The sequence below is a fragment of the Scyliorhinus canicula genome, chromosome 12 (assembly GCF_902713615.1).
Source record: "Scyliorhinus canicula chromosome 12, sScyCan1.1, whole genome shotgun sequence".
Classification (NCBI taxonomy): Eukaryota; Metazoa; Chordata; class Chondrichthyes; order Carcharhiniformes; family Scyliorhinidae; genus Scyliorhinus; species Scyliorhinus canicula.
In genome coordinates, this window is record NC_052157.1 from 822,914 (window position 1) to 846,035 (window position 23,122).

Here is a 23,122-nt window from a genome sequence, read left to right on the forward strand (position 1 = left end):
GATTTTCCATGGATTTTGTGGCTGCCTCAACCTGCTGGATAGAATCTACTGGATTCTGAAGCAAGTTTGTGTTGCTATTTATATCGTGAGATGTCTAATCAAGAGACCATGTGTATGGTGGGTGGGAATGTGTCTCCTTATATTGTGATAACTTTAGGTGAACCCTTCTGTTTTTGAAGTATTTTGTTAATGTTTTGATGAAGTTAGCTCGTTTTCGTTGTAAATCTCCGTTGTGCAATGGTGACAGTATTATTTAGAGCCATAGAATGAAGATTTTGGTACAATATTGTAGGTTGCTTCATTACAATTTATCAGCTTCATTCATTATCTCCACATCAAGATGAACCGTATTTATAATGCTAAATATTGAAAGGTAAATATTGCAATAATGTCAGTCGTTAGGTAAGCACTTGGTGAGTTTCAAAGTTTAAAAAAATAAATTTAGAGTATCCAATTCTTTTTTCCAGTTAAAGGGGCAATTTAGTGTGGCCAATTCATCTACCCTGCAAATCTTTGGGTTGTGGGGGTGAGACCCATGCAGACACGGGGCGAATGTGAAAACTCCACAGGGACAGTGACCTGGGGCTGGGATCAAACCCGGGTCCTCGGTGCCGTGAGTGCTAACCGCCGTGCCGCCATTGGTGAGCTTCAGAGTGAGCTTCCTTTGCCCTGTTTATCAGATGCGTAGCCTGTCATTTACCTTGTATGCTTTGTTTTGATGCTAATTAGTAAATACACCTGTATGGTTGCGAAACATTTAAGATGGTGTAAAAGAGAGCCATTTGTAAATTGTAGTGGAGCTAGACAGTACATGGCTATTGCACTGCAATTATTAGTGGCAACTTGTACCTATGCAGACGTGTTCCTGTATCAAACCCAAGGAAAGATATTTAATGTTACTGCTTCATGCATCGAGTGAATGATGAAATATAGCTTGTGTGGGACTCATCTGGAAGTGACGGCTCTGATATATCCTAAAATCCATCATTGTAAAGGAACCGCCATTACAGCAATAAAAGGTCATTCATTTTAGGTTTAGTTCCATACAACTGAAACCCATTTATCAGTGTGTGTAAGGTTGTGATCTTTGCATCATTGCTAATCGTTACGTGTTAGTTCTGACTAGGTATGGTGGATTAAATTTAATGAATTTTACTCCACCTTTTGGAATTGATTAGACCATTTAGCATTCATGTCTGCCTTCAGGGAAAAGAGCTGAAATTGGGGAAGAGATTTGTAAAATCAGCATAGACTGACTGATGCAGACTTTCTCTGTTAGATGGTGCCACAGGGGTTTTTTTGTTAGTAAGCTGTCTCTGTAGAATGCTGAGATGAATGCACCTGAGCTCTGATTTGGAAATTAATTGTGAAACATTATCTTGGTTTTAAGACTTATAGCAATTTGACCCCAGGCTATTTCAGATTCATCTTTAGTAACTTGACTGGCACATTAGTAAATATTGTAAAACATTGGTAATTGCTAGAACGTTTTTTGTTGAAGCCCCAGCCAACAACATTTTTAACATTTACTTTTCTTGATGTATATTAATGACCTAGGCTTGCATGTGTAGTAGATATGTGTGGATGACAAATATTGGAAATATTGTGAGGAATGAATATTAATCGTCAAAAGGATATATACTGGTGGAATGGAACAACAGTGGCAGATGAAGTAATGCATTTTGGTAGGAAGGATACAGAGGCCATGTAGAATGGCTTTTGGAAGAAAATTGAATCATTATCTGAAGAAAGAAATTCACTGGCCAAAGGTAAAAGACGGGAGTGGGATTAGGGAAGCTAGCACAGCCAGGATGGGGTGGATTTGTGCTGAGGGCACTCTGATTCTGTAGGAGACTAGTTATTAGCTGGGGAATATAATATGACCATGACGGATGCAGGTTATTTTACATAATAATGAATGAGCAATGAGCCTAATCTTGTTAGAATCATAGAATTTACAGTGCAGAAGGAGGCCATTTGGCCCATCGAATCTGCACCGGCTCTTGGAAAGAGCACCCTACCCAAGGTCAACACCTCCCCCTATCCGAATAACCCAGTAACCCCACCCAACACTAAGGGCAATTTATCATGGCCAATCCACCTAATCTGCGCATCTTTCGACTGTGGGAGGAAACCGGAGCACCCGGAGGAAACCCACGCACACACGGGGAGGATGTGCAGACTCCGCACAGACAGTGACCCGAGCCGGAATCGAACCTGGGACCCTGGAGCTGTGAAGCCATTGTGCTATCCACAATGCTACCGTGCTGCCCTAATGGTTGTCCCAGTAAAGCTTTCTTTCAATGAACCTATTCTTTCTCTTGACTACACTGGTGTTCCTAGTATGATTTCCCACATTGAGCATATATTTGACATTAATTCCATTAGTTTATAGATGCAATCACATTCAGCTTAATATTTTTTCATGTTGATGTCTTTCTGTCATGCTTTTTGTTCATTCTGCAGATACCAGTAGTGATAGATCTGTAACCACCAGTATTTAACCCCATGTTATACAAGTTATAAAATAATCTCTGTTACAATAATCTTTATTGGTATCACAAGTAGGCGTACATGTGAAAATCCCCCAGGACCCAATCTTTCAATTCATGGTCACTATTTGAGGTGTGAGAATTAAAAAAAAATTTTTTTTAGAGTACCCAATTCATTTTTTTTTACCAATTAAGGGGCAATTTAGCTTTCCCAATCCACCTAACCTGCACATATTTGGGTTGTGGGGGCGAAACCCACGCAAACACGGGGAGAATGTACAAACTCCACACGGACAGTAAACAAAGAACAAAGAAAAGTACAGCACAGGAACAGGCCCTTTGGCCCTCCAAGCCCGTGCTGACCATGCTGCCCGTCTGAACTAAAATCGTCTACACTTCTGGGGCCAATATCCTTCTATTCCCATCCTATTCATGTATTTGTCAAGATACCCCTTAAACGTCCCTGCTTCCACCACCACTTTGGGCAGCGAGTTCCAGGCACCCACTACTCTGTGTATAAAAAAAAAAATAAAAAAATAAAACTTGCCTCGTACATCTCCTCTAAACCTTGCCCCTCGCACCTTAAATCTATGTCCCCGAGTAATCGACCCCTCTACCCTGGGGAAAAGTCTCTGACTATCCACTCTGTCTATGCCCCTCATAATTTTGTAGACCTCCATCAGGTCGCCCCTCAAACGCCTTCATTCCAGTGAGAACAAACCAAATTTATTCAACCTCTCCTCATAGCTAATGCCCTCAATACCAGGCAACATCCTGGTAAATATCTTCTGCACCCTTTTTAAAGCCTCCACATCCTTCTGGTAGTGTGGTGACCAGAATTGAACACTATACTCCCAAGTGTGGCCTAACTAAGGTTCTATACAGCTGCAACATGACTTGCCAATTTTTATACTCAATGCCCTGGCCAATGAAGGCAAGCATGCCATATGCCTTCTTGACTACCTTCTCCACCTGTGTTGCCCCCTTCAGTGACCTGTGGACCTGTACACCAAGATCTCTCTGACTGTCAATACTCTTGAGGGTTCTGCCATTCACTGTATATTCCCTACTTGTATTAGACCGTACAAAATGCATTACCTCACATTTTTCCAGATTAAACTCCATCTGCCATCTCGCCGCCCAAGTCTCCAAACGATCTAAATCCTGCTGTATCCTCTGACAGTCCTCATTGCTATCTGTAATTCCACCAACCTTTGTGTCGTCTGCAAACTTACTAATCAGACTAGTTTCATTTTCCTCCAAATCATTGATATATACTTCGAACAGCAAAGGTCCCAGCACTGATCCCTGTGGTCCACCACTAGTCACAGCCCTCCAAGCAGAAAAGTACCCTTCCATTGCTACTCTCTGCCTTCTATGACCTAGCCAGTTGTGTATCCATCTTGCCTGCTCACCTCTGATCCTGTGTGACTTCACCGTCTGTTCCAATCTGCCATGAGGGACCTTGTCAAAAGCCTTACTGAAGTCCATATAGACAACATCCACTGCCCTACCTGTATCAATCATTTTTGTGACCTCCTCAAAAAACTCAAGTTAGTGAGACATGACCTTCCCTTCACAAAACCGTGCTGCCTCTCGCTAATACGACCCCTTGCTTTCAAATGGGAGGAGATCCTGTCTCAAAGAATTCTCTCCAATAATGTCCCTACGACTGACGTAAGGCTCAGCGGCCTGTAGTTCCCTGGATTATCCTTGCTACTCTTCTTAAACAAAGGAACAGCTTTGGCTATTCTCCAGTCCTCTGGGACATCACCTGAGGTCAGAGAGGATCCAAAGATTTCTGTCAAGGCCTCAGCAATTTTATCTCTTGCCTCCTTCAGTATTCTGGGGTAGATCCCGTCAGGCCCTGGGGACTTATCCACCTTAATATTTTTCAGGATGCCTAACACCTTGTCTTTTTGGATCTCAACGTGACCCAGGCTATCTACACACCCTTCTCCAGACTCAACATCCACCAATTCCTTCTCTTTGGTGAATACTGATGCAAAGTATTCATTTAGTACCTCGTCTGTTTCCTCTGGCTCCACACATAGATTCCCTCCCCTGTCCTTCAGTGGACCAACCTTTTCCCTGGCTACCCTCTTGCTTTTTATGTACGTGTAAAAAGCTTTGGGGATTTTCCTTAACCCTATTTGCCAATGATTTTTAATGACCTCTTTTAGCCCTACTGACTCCTTGCTTAAGTTCCTTCCTACTTTCCTTATATTCCACACAGGCCTCGTCTGTTCCCAGCCTCTTGGCCTGACCAGAGCTGGGATCGAACCTGGGACCTCGGTGCTGTGAGGCCGCAGTGCTAACCCATTGCGCCACCGTGCTACCCTCGCCCTCTAATCATAACCAGTAATGGCTTCTTCCTGCTCAAGGGCTGGTTTAGCTCACTCAGCTAAATCGCTGGCTTTTAAAGCAGACCAAGCAGGCCAGCAGCACGGTTCGATTCCCGTACCAGCCTCCCTGGACCGGCGCCGGAATGTGGCGACGAGGGGCTTTTCACAGTAACTTCATTGAAGCCTACTCGTGAGAATAAGCGATTTTCATTTCATTTTCATTCAAGCATTGTTACCTCTGCCAACCCTGAAGGATCTGCTCTCGATCCCCTCCCATTTCTAATCTGCATGCTGCCTCTTGCCACTACCCAGGTTCAGTTTTCATATCTACACTGATGACTCCCAGCTCTATCTCACCACCACTTTTCTCAACTCCACTATTTATAAATCAGTAGAATGCTTGTCTGACATGCAGCACTAGATGATCAGAAATTTCCTCCAACTAAACAATTGGGAATACCAAAACTATTGTGATTGGTCACTGCTACAAACTCGCTATATATAGAATTTACAGTGCAGAAGGAGGTCATTTGGCTCATTGAGTCTGCACCGCCCCTTGGAGAGAGCACCCTCCTTAAGCCCACACCTCCACCATATCCCAGTTATCCCACCAAACCTTTTTGGGCACTTAAGGGCAATTTTTGCATGGCCAATCCATCTAACCTGCGCATCTTTGGACTATGGGAGAAAACTGGAGCACCCGGAGGAAACCCACGCAGACACTGGGAGAACGTGCAGACTCCGCGCAGACAGTGACCCAAGCTGGGAATCGAACCTGGGACCCTGGCGCTGTGAAGCAACAGTGCTAACCACTGTGGTACCGCGCCGCTACAGATTCCGCCCTTCTCCCTGGCAACTGTCTGAGGCCTCGCCAGACCGTTTACAAACTTGGTGGCAAACCTGACCACAAATCATATAATCATAGAATGGTTACAGCAGGAGGCGGCCGTTTGCTCTGTTGTGTCTGTGCCTGCCCTCCAAGAATAACTCGGCAATCCATTCCCCCACCCGTTTCCCTGGCATCTTGTAATTTCTTTCTCTTCAGATGCGTATCCAGTTCTCTTTTGAAAGCCATGGTCGAATTTTCCTCCTCTGCACACTCATAAAGTACGTTCTGGATTCTAACCACGTCACCTTGAGTCGATATTCTTTGGCTCTCAACCCTTCTGTCAATGTCACCAGATTTCTCTTTATCGACTTTATCTCGTCTGCTCATGATTTTGGACACTTTCCAAATATTTTAACCATCTCTTTTCCCAAGGACAAAGTCGTTCGTGTCATTATCATCTCATACCCGGCATCACGGCAACACAGTGGTTAGCACTGCTGCCTCACGGTGCCGAGGACCCGGACGGCACAGTGGTTAGCACTGCTGCCTCACTGTGCCGAGGACCTGGGCGGCACACTGGTTAGCACTGCTGCCTCACTGTGCCGGGGACCCGTGCGGCACACTGATTAGCAATGCAGCCTTACGGTACTGAGGACCCGGGCGGCATGGTGGCTCAGTGGTTAGCACTGTTGTCTCTCGGTGCCGAGGACCCGGGCGGCACACTAGTTAGCAATGTTGCCTCACGGTACCGAAGACCTGGGTTCGATTCCGCCCCTGGGTCACTGTCCACGTGGACTTTGTACATTCTTGCATTCAAGTCTCTCCGTTCCCTTCTTATCTCTGTAATCTCTTCCATCCCCACAACCTCCTCACATCTCTGCCCCTTCTATTTCTGGCTTCTTTAACATCCCCAATTTTAATTATTTTCCCCACTAGCTGCCATGTCTTCAGCTATCTGTGCCCTAAGATCTCGAATTCCCGCCCTAAACCACTGCTTTATCTTTCTTCCCTCCTTTAAGACATTTCTTTTCTTTTTTGAATTTAGAGTACCCAATTATTTTTTACCAATTAAAGAGCAATTTAACGTGGCCAATCCAGCTACCAGCACATCGTTGGGTTGTGGGGGTGAGACCCATGCAGACACGGGGAGAATGTGCAGACTCCACACGGACAGTTAGCCGGGCCGGGATTGAACCCCGATCCTTGGTGGCGTGAGACAGCAGTGCTAACCACTGCAACACCGTGCCACCCTCAGGCAGCAGTGCTAACCACTGCAACACCGTGCCACCCTCAGGCAGCAGTGCTAACCACTGCAACACCGTGCCACCCTCGGGCAGCAGTGCCACCCTCGGGCAGTTGTGGCACCCTAGGGCAGCTGTGCTAACCACTGCAACACCGTGCCACCCTAGGGCAGCTGTGCCACCCTCGGGCAGCTGTGCTAACCACTGCACCAACGTGCGTTCTCCTTTTGGGCATCTATGAATCTATATCTGATCTGCCATTTGGCCTCATGTTGGCTTATGTGACTTGGTGTCAAATTTTGCTTAATCTTCTGTGAAGCATCTTGGAATATTCTTGTTCAAGGGGCAATGCTGCTGTTCCTGTAGTCCAGTATAGAGGTTGCTCCAGTAATTCAGTAACCTTCTGTGTCGATGGTCCTGGATGGAAACGGCCTCCAATTTTGGTTGTGTGGTCAGGCTGTTTGAGGGTGAATTTTGCATTGTATTTGTGGACCACAGCTTGCATTTATATAGAGCCTATCTCATCCACAGGACATCTCAAAACAAATAGTATCCAATTGAGTACTTTTGAAAATAGTACAGTATTGTTCAAAATAGACGAATGTTCTCCATTTTCTTTGGGGGAGAAGGAGGAAAGTTAGATGATTCAGGGCAATTTGTGGCGTGAAGAAGCACCGATGAGAGTTAAACTTAGAGTGTCATTGATAGTTGGGTCTAATTCTTCAAACCTACAGGCAAGCAAACCCTCTACTTCCAAGGATGAAGTGAAGTGGGAAATTAAGCCGAATGAGATTAAATGCTGTTGAACTCCTGTGGTAATGAACAGTTAAAATGAAAACTCCCTTTTGTAATAGGTGGTTTCCATATACCCAGTGTAGTTAGTCATTCAGATGGCTCCTGATATTATAAACCTTGTCTTGTTACAAAACCGAACGCTTAATTATGTAGAGATTCTCCTGCATGTCTAACATAGCTATGCAATTGTAGTTTGCGTACACAACAGGTATTTAAAGAAGAGTCTTCCTGTTTTGATGGAGTCATGTGTGAGAAGTATAATTTAAGTTATAGGACTGATCATTTTCTTTTGATGATATATTACAATGTACCATTACTCAATGTTGGTATCGCCTGTCCCCTCCCACTTGGGAACGTTTGCACTTGTGGGTTTTACTTTTGAGGAAGATTTGTAATGAACTGAGTTTGCATAAATGATTAATTGCATCTAATGAGAAGTTAATTACTATTACCCTGGCAACATAAATGTGGAAGATAGAGGCAGGACTTCTTAAAATAATAACATTTTGCAGTGAAATTTGCTTGTTGCTTTTTAATTTTTTTTGTTTCTTTGTTCAATAAATATGGCATCGAGCTCTAGAATACAAGCTCTAGCATAAATGTAACTTTACTTAGCTCATTACTGCTGCACTCCACTTCCTCCAGTGCTTCTCAAAATGTGGTATGCGTACCGGTGCCGGTACGCGAGCCATTGCCTGCCGGTACTTGGGAGTGTTTCCAGAAAAGAAAGAGACAGTAATCCTGGATTGGCTTGTTTCGCTCACCGGTCCCTGGCACATTGAAAAAAAAACTGCCGGTACGCCACATCAGATAGTTTGAGATGCACTGGTTTAGGGTATCTCCCCTTCTCCATACCTCTTGTTTTCTTGTAATGCCAAGGCAAAACCATTTAACTTTTCCTGTACATGCCTTAGATTTTAAGGGTTGTTTTGTAAATTCATCTCTTGATCATTACACATAATGAACAAGCCTGTCCCATGGACCTTAAATCTATACCCACTGGTGACTGATCCCTCCACACTGGAAAAGAGTGCCCCTCATAATCTTGCAGACCTCTATCAGGTCACCCCTCAACCTCTGTCTTTCTAATGAAAACAGTCCGAGTCTATTCAGCCTCTCTAAATAGCTAACACCCTCCAGACCAGGCAACATCCTGGTAAACCTCCTCTGCACCCTCTCCAAAGCTTCCACATCCTTCTGATAGTGTGGCGACCAGAATTGTGCGCAATATTCCAAGTGCAGCCGTACCAATGTTCTATACAATGTCGCATGACTTGCCTGTTTTTATACTCGTGCCCCGTCCAATGAGGGCAAGCATTCCGTATGCTTTCTTGACTACCTTGTCCACTTGTGTTGCTACTTTCAAAGATCTGTGGACATGCACACCCAGATCTCTCTGACTTCCTATATTCCTAATAGTTTTGCCATTTACTGTATTTTCCCCTCTGTTAAACCTACCAACTGCCTCTTGACATGTCAAATCTGTCGCTCTTAAGCATTCCAGTATTTATCAAATTTGTTCAATTGAATAATGTATCTTACACTCTATAATATTAGCCATTGTTTTTTTTCATAAATTTGGAGTACCCAGTTATTTTATTTTCCAATTAAGGGTCCAAGTGCTGCAGTCACAGTGCTAACCACTGTGCCACATACTGCCAATATTAGCCATTGTTAAAGAGGTTACAGCAGGGCACTTGGAAAAAGTCAAGGCAATCAGTCAACATGGTTTTGTGAAAGAGATATCATGTTCAGCCAATTTATTGGAGTTCTTTAAAGGAGTCAGATGTGCTGTGAATAAAGATGAACCACAATGTACTGGACTTGGATTTCCAGAAGGGATTTGCTAAGGTCAGCAACAGCGCTATCACGTGGCACTTACTCAACAATAACTTGCTCACGGACGCTCAGTTTGGGTTCTTACTGGCCTTGACATCAAGGTGGCATTTGACCGAGTATGGCATCAAGGAGTCCCTGCTAAACTGGAGAAAATGGGAATCGTGACTCCTCAGATAATGAAGCAGTCTGTGTCCAAATGCAGGAAGGCCTGGACATTATCCAGGCTTGGGCTGACAAGTGGCAAGTTACATTCACACCACATAATTGCCAGGCAATGACCATTAGATACAAGAGAGGATCTAACCATGGCCTCATGACATTCAATGGCATTACCATTGCTGGGGGTTGGGCAGCATGGTTGTGCAGTGGTTTGCACTGCTGCCTCACGGCACCGAGGTCCCAGGTTCGATCCCTGCTTTGGTTCACTGTCCGTGTGGAGTTTGCACATTCCCCCTGTGTTTGAGTGGGTTTCACCCCCACAACCCAAAGATGTGCAGGGTGGGTGGATTGCCCAGCCCCAGCCCCAGCCCCAGCCTGGATGAGTGCAGCTCCAACAACACTCAAGAAACATGACACCATCCAGGACAAAGCTGCTCCCCTTGCACAAACATTCAAACCCTCCAACATCGAAGAGTGGCAGCCGTGTGTACCATCTACAAGATGCACTGCAGGAACTCACCAAGATTCCTTCGACAACACCTCCCAAACCCACGACCGCTACCATCTATAAGGCTAAAAGCAGCAGATACTTGGGTACCCCACTGCCTGGAGGTTCCCCCTGACTTGGAAATATATCGCTGTTCCTTCACTGTCGCAGGGGCAAAATCCTGGAACTCCCTCCCTCTCTCCCTAACAGCACAGTGGGCAATTCACCTACTATGCATGTCATTGGGTTGTGGTGGTGAAACCCACGCAGACACGGAAAATCTGCAAACTCCGCACCTGGGCCCGGGATTGAACCTAGGTCCTTGGCGGCGTGAGGCAGCAGTGCTCAGCCCCACCTTCAGAAAGGCACCTAGGCATGGATAATAAATGCTGGCCGAACCAACGATGCCCACATCTTGTAAATGAACGTTAGAAAGATGCCAAAGGTTATTACAGAAAATAAAAGCTCATGGTTTATGGGGCAACATATTGGCATGAACTAAAGGGCCTTCGGAGCCCTCTTCCTCAAAAGGCAGTGGAATCTTTGAATATTTTTACGGAAGATAGATTCTTGACTGACAAGGGGGTAAAAGTTTATTGGGCGTAGGGAAGAATGTGGGATTGAGCTCCAATCATTTCAGCCATGATCTTGTTGAATGGCAGGGCAGGCTCGAGGGGCAGAATGGTCGATACACTTTTTTTCGAATTCTTGTGTAGCCAGTCTAAAATCACTTAAATATATTGTGAAAGCTTAAGATGTCAATTCATCTCCTGCCCGTCCGAGACAACCCTCTTAATGATGATTCTCTATATTGTACGCTGAGCCAGACTGTAACTAATGCCATTCCCGTACCAGCCTCCCCGAACAGGTGCCGGAATGTGGCGACTAGGGGCTTTTTACAGTAACTTCATTTGAAGCCTACTTGTGACAATAAGCGATTTTCATTTCATTTACGATTAGCTGTTAAATACTGTGCTGTACCTGAAGCAATAATGTAAATGTTATTAAATGAAAGGTGTCTTGTTACGATAGGGAAGGGAGGCGTGCACTGCCTGTCTGAAGTTCCACAAGTCACAACATAAAACTCGGATGATTTCTCTAGCTAGCTCTATGGCCAAATATGTGCTTTACCCGTGAATCTCAGAATGACCACTCAATACCCAGATTTCATCAATAAACATCAAAATTATTAGTTTATTAGAAATTCAGACTTGTCAAGCAGAAGGCAAAGCTTATTGGCATACAGTATATGGTATGAAATATGAAAGTATAATTACTTTAAAAAAAAACACAACTCTCTCTCACACCAAAACAAATGAGGAATTCTGCCAAAAGGTTAAGGTCGATGGTTCAAGGGAAAAGGATGGACGATGGAGTCCCTGAAATGGTGTCTGAATTATGTGGTTAATCTCTTTGCACTGGTCTGTGAACAATCAATGGCTTTTGCTTACTTTTCAGTAGGACCTCACAGAATACTTGCAGTCAGTCTATTTTAGAACATAGAACTCCTTCGGAGCCACGGCCATTCACTTTGTGCTTTTTACTGGGTCTGGCTCTTCAGGAGTGTTGTCATCTTTACCTGAGCAGTTGATCCTTGTTGTTTTCTTCCCAAAAGCAAAACCAACTTTTGCACGCCCTTGCATTCTGCTGGCCACATCATGGGAGCGGCTGTGTGATCTCTACAATGATAGTATTGTGGTTCTGGGATCCTAATCTCTCTTTCACATTGGGTGTGGAGGCAGATGGATTCCACTCCCTCCATCCCCAGCGATGGGTTCTGTCTGAGCCCCTAAGTAAACCCCGGGGCTGCGCCTTTAGTTCTGCATTTACCAGGATTGGGCTGCTGGGCTCATGTCACAGGTCTGGAACTTCCCTTGGGCCACAGGCCCTTACCTTAGGTACACTCCTACAATGTTAGTACAAATTCAGTGAGGCCTGCATCAAGGCTGCAGTCCAGTGTTCCTGCCCCATGCATGGCTCCAGTCCAACTCCAGGCAGGCATGAGTTGATGTCAGCACGTACAATAAACACAAAGAAGAAGCACAAGTGTATCAGAAATATGGAACAAAGTATCCTGGGAGCAAATGCTACAGAATGTGTCACTGTTAGGTTTAAAAAAAGATCTGTAAAATACAGGACAGCTGGTTAACCTGGTCAGAGTGGAAGCATGGTGGAAAATTAAAATGGCCGGCAACTGGTCAGGGTTGTGAACTGAATGGAGCTGCTCTGCAAAGCAGACACCCAGCCTGTTTAGTCTCCCCAATGTTGAAGAGACCAAATCTTGAGCAGTGAATACAGTTTACTCATTTTGTAAGATGTAGAGCAACAGGTTATTTCACTTGAAGAGGAGTGTTTTGGGCCATGGATGGTGGGAAGGGCGAAGGTTATGAGGCAGGTGTTAGATCTCCTGTGTGTGCTTGGAAGAGGAAATTTCAGCCCATGGTGATGGTGACATTCTAGTCTGAGTAGTACTCGGTGCAAGCTGAAGACCAGGACAGACGCTACGCGTTGCCCCAAGAACAGGACACCATCAATACCATAAGTCATAGGAGCAGAATTAGGCCGCTCGGCCCATCGAGTCTGCTCTGCCATTCAGTCATGGCTGATATTTTCTCATCCCCATTCTCCTGCCTTCTCCCCAAACTGTGGCCCAGATAAGAGTTTGTACTTGTACCTTGCTCACATTAGTTCTTTGTGTCAGCTGGACAATAAAGGAGTGTTAGCAGACTTTGTCATGGAGAGAGATTATAGTCATGCCTTTATTCTGCCTTCACATCTGGTGTCACTGGCTCTGAAGATCCATAAAAATTGACATACTTCTGAAGCTCCTATTCTAATTTCCAAAAGAAAATGTCTACTCTGAGAAAACCCTGCAATTGTATGTATAGTAAAGCAATGTTCTCATATTCACCACATAGAGAAATTTGAGTTTACAGCTGCACATTCCCAGTTGCGGGAGCACAGTTTACGACTAATGAGCTCGACTCGTGTACTTTGAGCTGAAGTCACTGGACAGTTATCAAGAGCGGCACGTTACTTCCTCCTGAGCCCAAGGACACTGAAGCTAGAAAAGTAGGCCGCGAGCTTAAATCAGGAGGCGCCCCACTACAGACTGAGAATCAAATCTGGGGCCGCTATAGCACAGTGTGGAATCGGAATCTGGGGCCGCTGTGGCACAGTGTGGAATCTGGGGCCGCTATGGCACAGTGTGCAATCTGGGGCCGCTATAGCACAGTGTGGAATCTGGGGCTGCTATGGCACGGTGTGGAATCTGGGGCCGCTATAGCACAGTGTGGAATCTGGGGCCGCTATGGCACAGTGTGGAATCGGAATCTGGGGCCGCTGTGGCACAGTGTGGAATCGGAATCTGGGGCCGCTGTGGCACAGTGTGGAATCTGGGGCTGCTGTGGCACAGTGTGGAATCTGGGGCTGCTATGGCACAGTGTGGAATCTGGGGCCGCTATAGCACAGTGTGGAATCTGGGGCCGCTATGGCACAGTGTGGAATCTGGGGCTGCTATGGCACGGTGTGGAATCGGAATCTGGAGCCGCTATGGCACAGTGTGGAATCTGGGGCCGCTATAGCACAGTGTGGAATCTGGGGCCGCTGTGGCACAGTGTGGAATCTGGGGCTGTTATGGCACAGTGTGGAATCTGGGGCTGCTATGGCACGGTGTGGAATCTGGGGCTGTTAATGCACGGTGTGGAATCTGGGCTGCTATGGCACAGTGTGGAATCGGAATCTGGGGCTGCTATGGCACAGTGTGGAATCTGGGGCCGCTATGGCACAGTGTGGAATCTGGGGCCGCTATGGCACAGTGTGGAATCTGGGGCTGCTATGGCACAGTGTTGAATCGGAATCTGGAGCCGCTATGGCACAGTGTGGAATCGGAATCTGGGGCTGCTATGGCACGGTGTGGAATCGGAATCTGGAGCCGCTATGGCACAGTGTGGAATCGGAATCTGGAGCCGCTATGGCACAGTGTGGAATCTGGGGCCGCTATGGCACAGTGTGGAGTCTGGGGCCGCTATGGCACAGTGTGGAATCTGGGGCCGCTATGGCACAGTGTGGAATCTGGAGCCGCTATGGCACAGTGTGGAATCTGGGGCCGCTGTGGCACAGTGTGGAATCTGGAGCCGCTATGGCACAGTGTGGAATCTGGGGCCGCTGTGGCACAGTGTGGAATCTGGGGCTGCGATGGCACGGTGTGGAATCTGGGGCCGCTATGGCACAGTGTGGAATCTGGGGCCGCTGTGGCACAGTGTGGAATCTGGGGCCGCTATGGCACAGTGTGGAGTCTGGGGCCGCTATGGCACAGTGTGGAGTCTGGGGCCGCTATGGCACAGTGTGGAATCTGGGGCCGCTATGGCACAGTGTGGAATCTGGGGCTGCTATGGCACGGTGTGGAATCTGGGGCTGCTATGGCACAGTGTGGAATCTGGGGCCGCTGTGGCACAGTGTGGAATCAGAATCTGGGGCTGCTATGGCACGGTGTGGAATCTGGGGCTGCTGTGGCACAGTGTGGAATCAGAATCTGGGGCCGCTGTGGCACAGTGTGGAATCTGGGGCTGCGATGGCACGGTGTGGAATCTGGGGCCGCTATGGCACAGTGTGGAATCTGGGGCCGCTGTGGCACAGTGTGGAATCTGGGGCCGCTGTGGCACAGTGTGGAATCGGAATCTGGGGCCGCTATGGCACAGTGTGGAATCTGGGGCCGCTGTGGCACAGTGTGGAATCAGAATCTGGGGCCGCTGTGGCACAGTGTGGAATCTGGGGCTGCGATGGCACGGTGTGGAATCTGGGGCCGCTATGGCACAGTGTGGAATCTGGGGCCGCTGTGGCACAGTGTGGAATCTGGGGCCGCTGTGGCACAGTGTGGAATCGGAATCTGGGGCCGCTATGGCACGGTGTGGAATCTGGGGCCGCTATGGCACGGTGTGGAATCTGGGGCTGTTATGGCACAGTGTGGAATCTGGGGCCGCTGTGGCACGGTGTGGAATCTGGGGCTGCTATGGCACGGTGTGGAATCTGGGGCTGCTATGGCACAGTGTGGAATCTGGGGCTGCTATGGCACGGTGTGGAATCTGGGGCTGCTATGGCACAGTGTGGAATCTGGGGCTGGTATGGCACAGTGTGGAATCTGGGGCTGGTATGGCACAGTGTGGAATCTGGGGCTGGTATGGCACAGTGTGGAATCTGGGCCGCTATGGCACAGTGTGGAATCGGAATCTGGGGCCGCTGTGGCACAGTGTGGAATCTGGGGCTGCGATGGCACGGTGTGGAATCTGGGCCGCTATGGCACGGTGTGCAATCTGGGGCCGCTATGGCACAGTGTGGAATCTGGGGCCGCTATGGCACAGTGTGGAATCTGGGGCCGCTATGGCACGGTGTGGAATCTGGGGCCGCTGTGGCGCAGTGTGGAATCTGGGGCTGGTATGGCACGGTGTGGAATCTGGGGCCGCTGTGGCACAGTGTGGAGTCTGGGGCCGCTATGGCACAGTGTGGAATCTGGGGCCGCTATGGCACAGTGTGGAATCTGGGGCTGCTGTGGCACAGTGTGGAATCTGGGGCCGCTATAGCACAGTGTGGAATCGGAATCTGGGGCCGCTGTGGCACAGTGTGGAATCGGAATCTGGGGCCGCTGTGGCACGGTGTAGAATCTGGGGCCGCTATAGCACAGTGTGGAATCTGGGCCGCTATGGCACGGTGTGGAATCTGGGGCCGCTATGGCACAGTGTGGAATCTGGGGCCGCGAAAGCACAGTGTGGAATCTGGGCCGCTATGGCACAGTGTGGAATCTGGGGCCGCTATGGCACAGTGTGGAATCTGGGGCTGCTATGGCACAGTGTGGAATCGGAATCTGGGGCCGCTATGGCACAGTGTGGAATCTGGGGCTGCTATGGCACAGTGTGGAATCTGGGGCCGCTATGGCACAGTGTGGAATCTGGGGCTGGTATGGCACAGTGTGGAATCTGGGGCCGCTATGGCACAGTGTGGAATCTGGGGCCGCTATGGCACGGTGTGGAATCTGGGCCGCTATGGCACAGTGTGGAATCTGGGCCGCTATGGCACGGTGTGGAATCTGGGGCTGGTATGGCACAGTGTGGAATCTGGGGCCGCTATGGCACAGTGTGGAATCTGGGGCCGCTGTGGCACAGTGTGGAATCTGGGGCCGCTGTGGCACAGTGTGGAGTCTGGGGCCGCTATGGCACAGTGTGGAATCTGGGGCCGCTATGGCACAGTGTGGAGTCTGGGGCCGCTGTGGCACAGTGTGGAATCGGAATCTGGGGCCGCTGTGGCACAGTGTGGAATCTGGGGCCGCTATGGCACAGTGTGGAGTCTGGGGCCGCTATGGCACAGTGTGGAATCTGGGGCTGCTATGGCACAGTGTGGAGTCTGGGGCCGCTGTGGCACAGTGTGGAATCTGGGGCTGCTATGGCACAGTGTGGAATCTGGGGCCGCTATGGCACAGTGTGGAATCTGGGGCCGCTATGGCACAGTGTGGAATCTGGGGCCGCTATGGCACGGTGTAGAATCTGGGGCTGGTATGGCACAGTGTGGAATCTGGGGCCGCTATGGCACAGTGTGGAGTCTGGGGCCGCTATGGCACGGTGTGGAATCTGGGGCTGGTATGGCACAGTGTGGAATCTGGGGCTGGTATGGCACAGTGTGGAATCTGGGGCCGCTATGGCACAGTGTGGAATCTGAATCTGGGGCCGCTATGGCACGGTGTGGAATCTGGGGCTGGTATGGCACAGTGTGGAATCTGAGGCCGCTATGGCACGGTGTGGAATCTGAATCTGGGGCCGCTATGGCACAGTGTGGAATCTGGGGCCGCTGTGGCACAGTGTGGAATCTGGGGCCGCTGTGGCACAGTGTGGAGTCTGGGGCCGCTATGGCACAGTGTGGAATCTGGGGCTGTAATGGCACAGTGTGGAATCTGGGGCCGCTGTGGCACAGTGTGGAGTCTGGGGCCGCTATGGCACAGTGTGGAATCTGGGGCTGTAATGGCACAGTGTGGAATCTGGGGCCGCTGTGGCACAGTGTGGAATCTGGGGCTGCTATGGCACAGTGTGGAGTCTGGGGCTGCTATGGCACGGTGTGGAATCTGAATCTGGGGCCGCTATGGCACAGTGTGGAATCTGGGGCCGCTGTGGCACAGTGTGGAATCTGGGGCTGCTATGGCACGGTGTGGAATCTGGGGCCGCTATGGCACGGTGTGGAATCTGGGGCCGCTATAGCACAGTGTGGAATCTGGGGCTGGTATGGCACAGTGTGGAATCTGGGGCCGCTATAGCACAGTGTGGAATCTGGGGCCGCTATAGCACAGTGTGGAATCGGAATCTGGGGCCGCTATGGCACAGTGTGGAATCGGAATCTGGGGCCGCTATGGCACAGTGTGGAATCTGGGGCCGCTGTGGCACAGTGTGGAATCGGAATCTGGGGCTGCTATGGCACGGTGTGGAATCGGAATCTGGGGCCGCTATGGCACAGTGTGGAATCGGAATCTGGGGCCGCTATGGCACAGTGTGGAATCTGGGGCTGCTATGGCACAGTGTGGAATCTGGGGCCGCTATGGCACAGTGTGGAATCTGGGGCTGCTGTGGCACAGTGTGGAATCTGGGGCTGGTATGGCACGGTGTGGAATCTGGGGCTGCTATGGCACGGTGTGGAATCTGGGGCTGGTATGGCACGGTGTGGAATCGGAATCTGGGGCTGCTATAGCACAGTGTGGAATCTGGGGCTGCTATAGCACAGTGTGGAATCGGAATCTGGGGCTGCTATAGCACGGTGTGAAATCTGGGGCCTCTATGGCACAGTGTGGAATCTGGGGCCGCTATGGCACAGTGTGGAATCTGGGGCCGCTATGGCACAGTGTGGAATCTGGGGCCTCTATGGCACAGTGTGGAATCTGGGGCCGCTATGGCACAGTGTGGAATCTGGGGCCGCTATGGCACAGTGTGGAATCTGGGGCCGCTATGGCACAGTGTTGGAATCTGGGGCTGCTATGGCACCGTGTGGAATCTGGGGCCGCTATGGCACAGTGTGGAATCTGGGGCCGCTATGGCACAGTGTTGGAATCTGGGGCTGCTATGGCACCGTGTGGAATCTGGGGCCGGTATGGCACGGTGTGGAATCTGGGGCCGCTGTGGCACGGTGTAGAATCTGGGGCTGCTATGGCACAGTGTGGAATCGGAATCTGGGGCCGCTATGGCACGGTGTGGAATCTGGGGCCGCTGTGGCACGGTGTAGAATCTGGGGCCGCTGTGGCGCACTGTGGAATCTGGGGCCGCTATGGCACAGTGTGGAATCTGGGGCCGCTATGGCACAGTGTGGAATCTGGGGCTGGTATGGCACGGTGTGGAATCTGGGGCTGCTATGGCACGGTGTGGAATCTGAATCTGGGGCCGCTGTGGCACAGTGTGGAATCTGGGGCTGCTATGGCACAGTGTGGAATCTGGGGCCGCTGTGGCACAGTGTGGAATCTGGGGCCGCTATGGCACAGTGTGGAATCTGGGGCCGCTGTGGCACGGTGTCGGAATCTGGGGCCGCTGTGGCACGGTGTGGAATCTGGGGCTGGTATGGCACGGTGTGAAATCTGGGGCCTCTATGGCACAGTGTGGAATCTGGGGCCGCTATGGCACAGTGTGGAATCTGGGGCTGCTATGGCACGGTGTGGAATCTGGGGCCGCTATGGCATGATGTCCATTATCGGATTTTGTATTTTGTGACAGTGTTCTCCTCTGGAGGTCTTTGGGTGAGTTCACTATCATTTCTGCTAGAAATGTGCTCAAGCGTTGAATATTTCTTATAATTCCTCAAGATTGTTTTATTAAGGTTTGCAAAGCATTGTTTACTGAAACACTTATGCAGAAAACACCCCAGTACCATTCAGAAACTATTTTTGCTCAGTTCTTGAACTTGACTGATGGTGCTGCTGGAAGTGAGTGTGTTCAAGGTATGGGTAATTAAAGGATTGGGTATCCTATGCTGTCAGGAAATGCTTGTTGAAAACCACATCGGCGTCTTTATTGTCTTATGACTCAATCTAGATCTTTATTTGGTGCATGCAGGTTCAGTTCTGGTCAGGTTTTTTTCTGCGTGTAATGGGATTCTGCCATATTTCCCAGCAGTGAAGTTATATTGGATTTCTGATTTTAATTGAAAATGTTTTTAAAAAAAAAAACAGCTTTTAGCTAAGCCAAAAAAGCTCCTGCAGTTCTTCAAAATGAGGTGTTTCTACTTTCCTTATTTTTGTTTATGAAAATTTGCGAAAGGATTATGAAAGGCAAGATTGGTGTGCAAGTGATTTTCAGCAAGATCTGTAAAGAGGCTGACTTCACTGAGACTAAAAGCAAATTATTCTTAAATTCATAGTGTGCTGCTGACCATATATTGCTCCAGAGAGGGGCCAGATTTAAAATCTTTGAAACTTGGAGTGGACTAATAGGTTAATCACACCATTACTGAATGTACTGAATGAGAGCATTTAAAAGTTTATTGGATAAGCATATGGATGATAAGGGCATAGTGTAGGTTAGATGGCTTTTATAGTTTTTTTTCCATGTCGGTGTAACATTGAGGGCCGAAGGGCCTGTACTGCGCTGTATCGTTCTATGTACTATAATATTTGAGCTGTCTACTTTATTTCCTCTGTTACAGAAGTCTTGTAGTGGCATTTGGTGCCTGTTACTTAAGTATTTTTGTATTCCTGAGCATAGTGTTGTATCTCTTAAAGCTATCTTGTGCTGGCCTAGATGTCCCAGTTAAATAATCTTTATTGTCACATGTAACCGTACATTAACACTGCAATGAAGTTACTGTGAAAATCTCCGGCGCCTATTCGGGTACACAGAGGGAGAATTCAGAATGTCCAATTCACTCCCCGTGTCTGCGTGGGTTTCACCCCTACAACCAAAAGATGTGCAGGTTAGGTGGATTGGCCATGCTAAATTTCCCCTTAATTGGAAAAAAAAATAATTGGGCACTCCAAATTTAAAACAAAAAGAATGTCTAAGTCACATAACGAGCACGTCTTTCAGGCCTTGTGTGAGGAAACCGGATCACCCAGCGGAAACCTACAAAGACACGGAGAACGTGTATACTCCACACAGACCCAAGCAGGAATCAAACCTGGGTCCCTGGTGCTGTGAAGCAACAGTGCTAACCGCTGTGCTACTTTAAGCTTTGAATGGGTTACAGATTGAGTAGTTACTTAAGTAGATTTTGTCGAGCTGCATAATCGAGTTGTGGGTGGTAAGTAATTCCAGGAAAAGATAAATCACAAGTAACTTGCGTGGCACAGTGGTTAGCACTGCAGCCTCATAGTGCTAGGGACCCGGGTTCAGTTCTGGCCTTGGGTCACTGTCTGTGTGAAGTTTGTATGTCCTCTCCATAGCTACATGGGTTTCCCCTCACAGTGCACCAGTTTCCTCCCACAGCCCAAAGAGCTACTGGTTAGTTAGATTGGCCAAGCTAAATTGCTCTTCATGTCCATGGATATGCAGGTTGGGTTATGGGGTTACGGGGATATGGAGGGGAGGATGGCGAGTGGACATGGGTCGCATGCTCTTTTGAAAGGTTGGTGTGGGCATAATGGGCAGAGGTATCGACAGGGTGGATAGCAACAAGCTTTTTCCAAGAGTGGGGTGTCAATTACAAGGGGTCATGATTTCAAGGTGAGAGGGAGAAAGTTTAAGGGAGATGTGCGTGGGAAGTTTTTTACGCAGAGGGTGGTGGGTACCTGGAATGCTTTGCCAGCAGAGGTGGTAGAGGCGGGTACGATAGCATCATTTAAGATGCATCTGGACAGATATATGAACGGGTGGGGAACAGAGAGATGTAGACCTTGGAAAATAGGAGACAGGTTTAGATAAAGGATCTGGATCGGCGCAAGCTGGGAGGGCCGAAGGGCTTGTTCCTGTGATGTAATTTTCTTCTTTGAATGGCCTCCTTTTGCACTGTAGGGACTCTAATACTTATTTCTTCAACTTCAGTTACAGTTTCAACTCCAGCACCAAAACACATTTTTCAGCTTGGACAGTGAAACTTACTAAACATCGGAATAACCATCTTTCTCTGCACTTGCCAAGTGTTCAGCAGTGGAAAGGTGTGGAGTATTGATGGAAGGCTTTTTAAATTCTTCAAAGAGATGTGAGCATCTCTGGCAAAGCCAACAGTTGCCCAGCCCTAATTGCCCTAGAAAAGGTTTTGGCGAGCTGCCTGCATGAATCTGTAGTGTGTGGTGTGGGTACACCCACAGTGCTTTTAGGCAGAGACTTCCAGGATTTTGTTCCAGATGGCAGTGAAGGAACGGCGATATAGTCCGAGTCAGAAAGATGTGTGACTTGGAGGGGCACATGCAGCTGCTCCCATGTGTCTAATTCTTGTGTCTCTAGCTGGTAGAAGTTGTGGTTTGGAAGGTGCTGCCTAAGGAACCTTGATGAGTTCCTGTAGTCCGAGTGCACCGTCTAGATGTCCACATTGTTGCCACTGTGCATTGGTGATGGAGAGAGAGGTTTATCTAGTTGCCACCGACCTCCTTGGGACGAGTTACTTTTTAATGTGAGCTCTCCGACTGAGACTTTTATCACGGTTTATCTTAGTCATCACTGTTTATCTTGGTCTCTGATAGTTTGTTTCATTCTGTGCTCCAGCAAATCTTTAAAGACATTTAAGCTCTTCCCACCCCATCGATTAGCTTTTAATTTCAGTTCTCCTGAAAGTTAATTTTAATTATTGCAGAATTTGATTTTCGGGGATTAAATTGTGGACTGCGGCTAATTACTTGGCAGTCTTGGTCACTGAAAAGTAAAAGCAAGTAATTGTTTCTGCTGCATACGCTGAACAACTCTCCATGGTTGGTCTTCTGTAGCTGTACCTATTCGATTTCTCTGCCAACTAGGTACATAATTTCTCTTGAGAAAACTGGGATGACGGGATGCAGATGTTATTTTGCAAGTACTTCTCTGATGGTTACAGCTGTAGGCTCAGTTTCTTGTGAAATCTCCTGATACCATTTCAATTTTTTAATATACTATTCGGGTGGCAAGAAAGTCATCGGAGGATTTTATGGACTTTGTACATGTATCTTCACATTGATTCTGTGCATTTCATGCTGTCAGTTTTGTTTAAACTAGTGCACACAGCTTTAGTACAATTTAATACGTAAAATAAGATCTTTGAAATGGAAGCAGGAGCAGGTCATTAGCAATTGAACCTGTTATGCCATTCAATAAGATCATATCTGGTCTGAGTATAGGCCCAACCTGGTCAACCTTTCCTCTTAAAGCAGCTGCTTCATCTCTGGAATCAGCCAAGTATATGTTTGTGCTAACCATGTGTCGGGCAATGGCAATTTCCAGCAAAAGTGAATCTAACCATCTCCCCTTGGACTTGGTTTTGCCATCACTGAATCCTCCACAATCAACCCCCTGGGGGTTACCGTTGCCAAGAAGCGGAACTGGATCACCAGACATGTAAAGCTATGGCTACAGGATCAGGAATTCTGCAGAAAGTAACTTAGTACAAGACTGTCCACCACCTACAAGCCGCAAGTCAGGAGTGTGACAGAATTCTCTCCACTTTCCTGGATGAGTGCAACTCCAAGAGCACTCCATCCAGGACAAAGGAGCTCAATTTGATTGGCACCCCATCGCCATCTGCAGCATTTACTCCCTCCACCATTGACGCACAGTGGCAGCCATGTGTATCATCTACAAGAACTCGCCATGGCTCTTTAGATAGCACCTTCCAAACCCACAGTCTCTATTGCTGAGAAGGACCAGGGCAGGCAAGCATGAGAACGCCACCACCTTTAAGTTCCCCTCCAAACCCCACACACCATCCTGTTTTGGAAATATATCGGCAGTCCTTTGCTGTCGCTGGGTCAAAAGCTTGGAATTCCCTCCGTGACAGCATGTGTGGCTGTACCT

At 48.3% G+C, this 23,122-nt stretch overlaps 1 protein-coding gene across 6 annotated transcripts in view; it reads left to right on the top strand.

Annotated features, from left to right (window-relative positions):
* Positions 1-23,122, top strand: part of trpm7 (transient receptor potential cation channel, subfamily M, member 7) — a 215,726-nt gene that overhangs the window by 13,739 nt on the left and 178,865 nt on the right. The window lies entirely within an intron of this gene.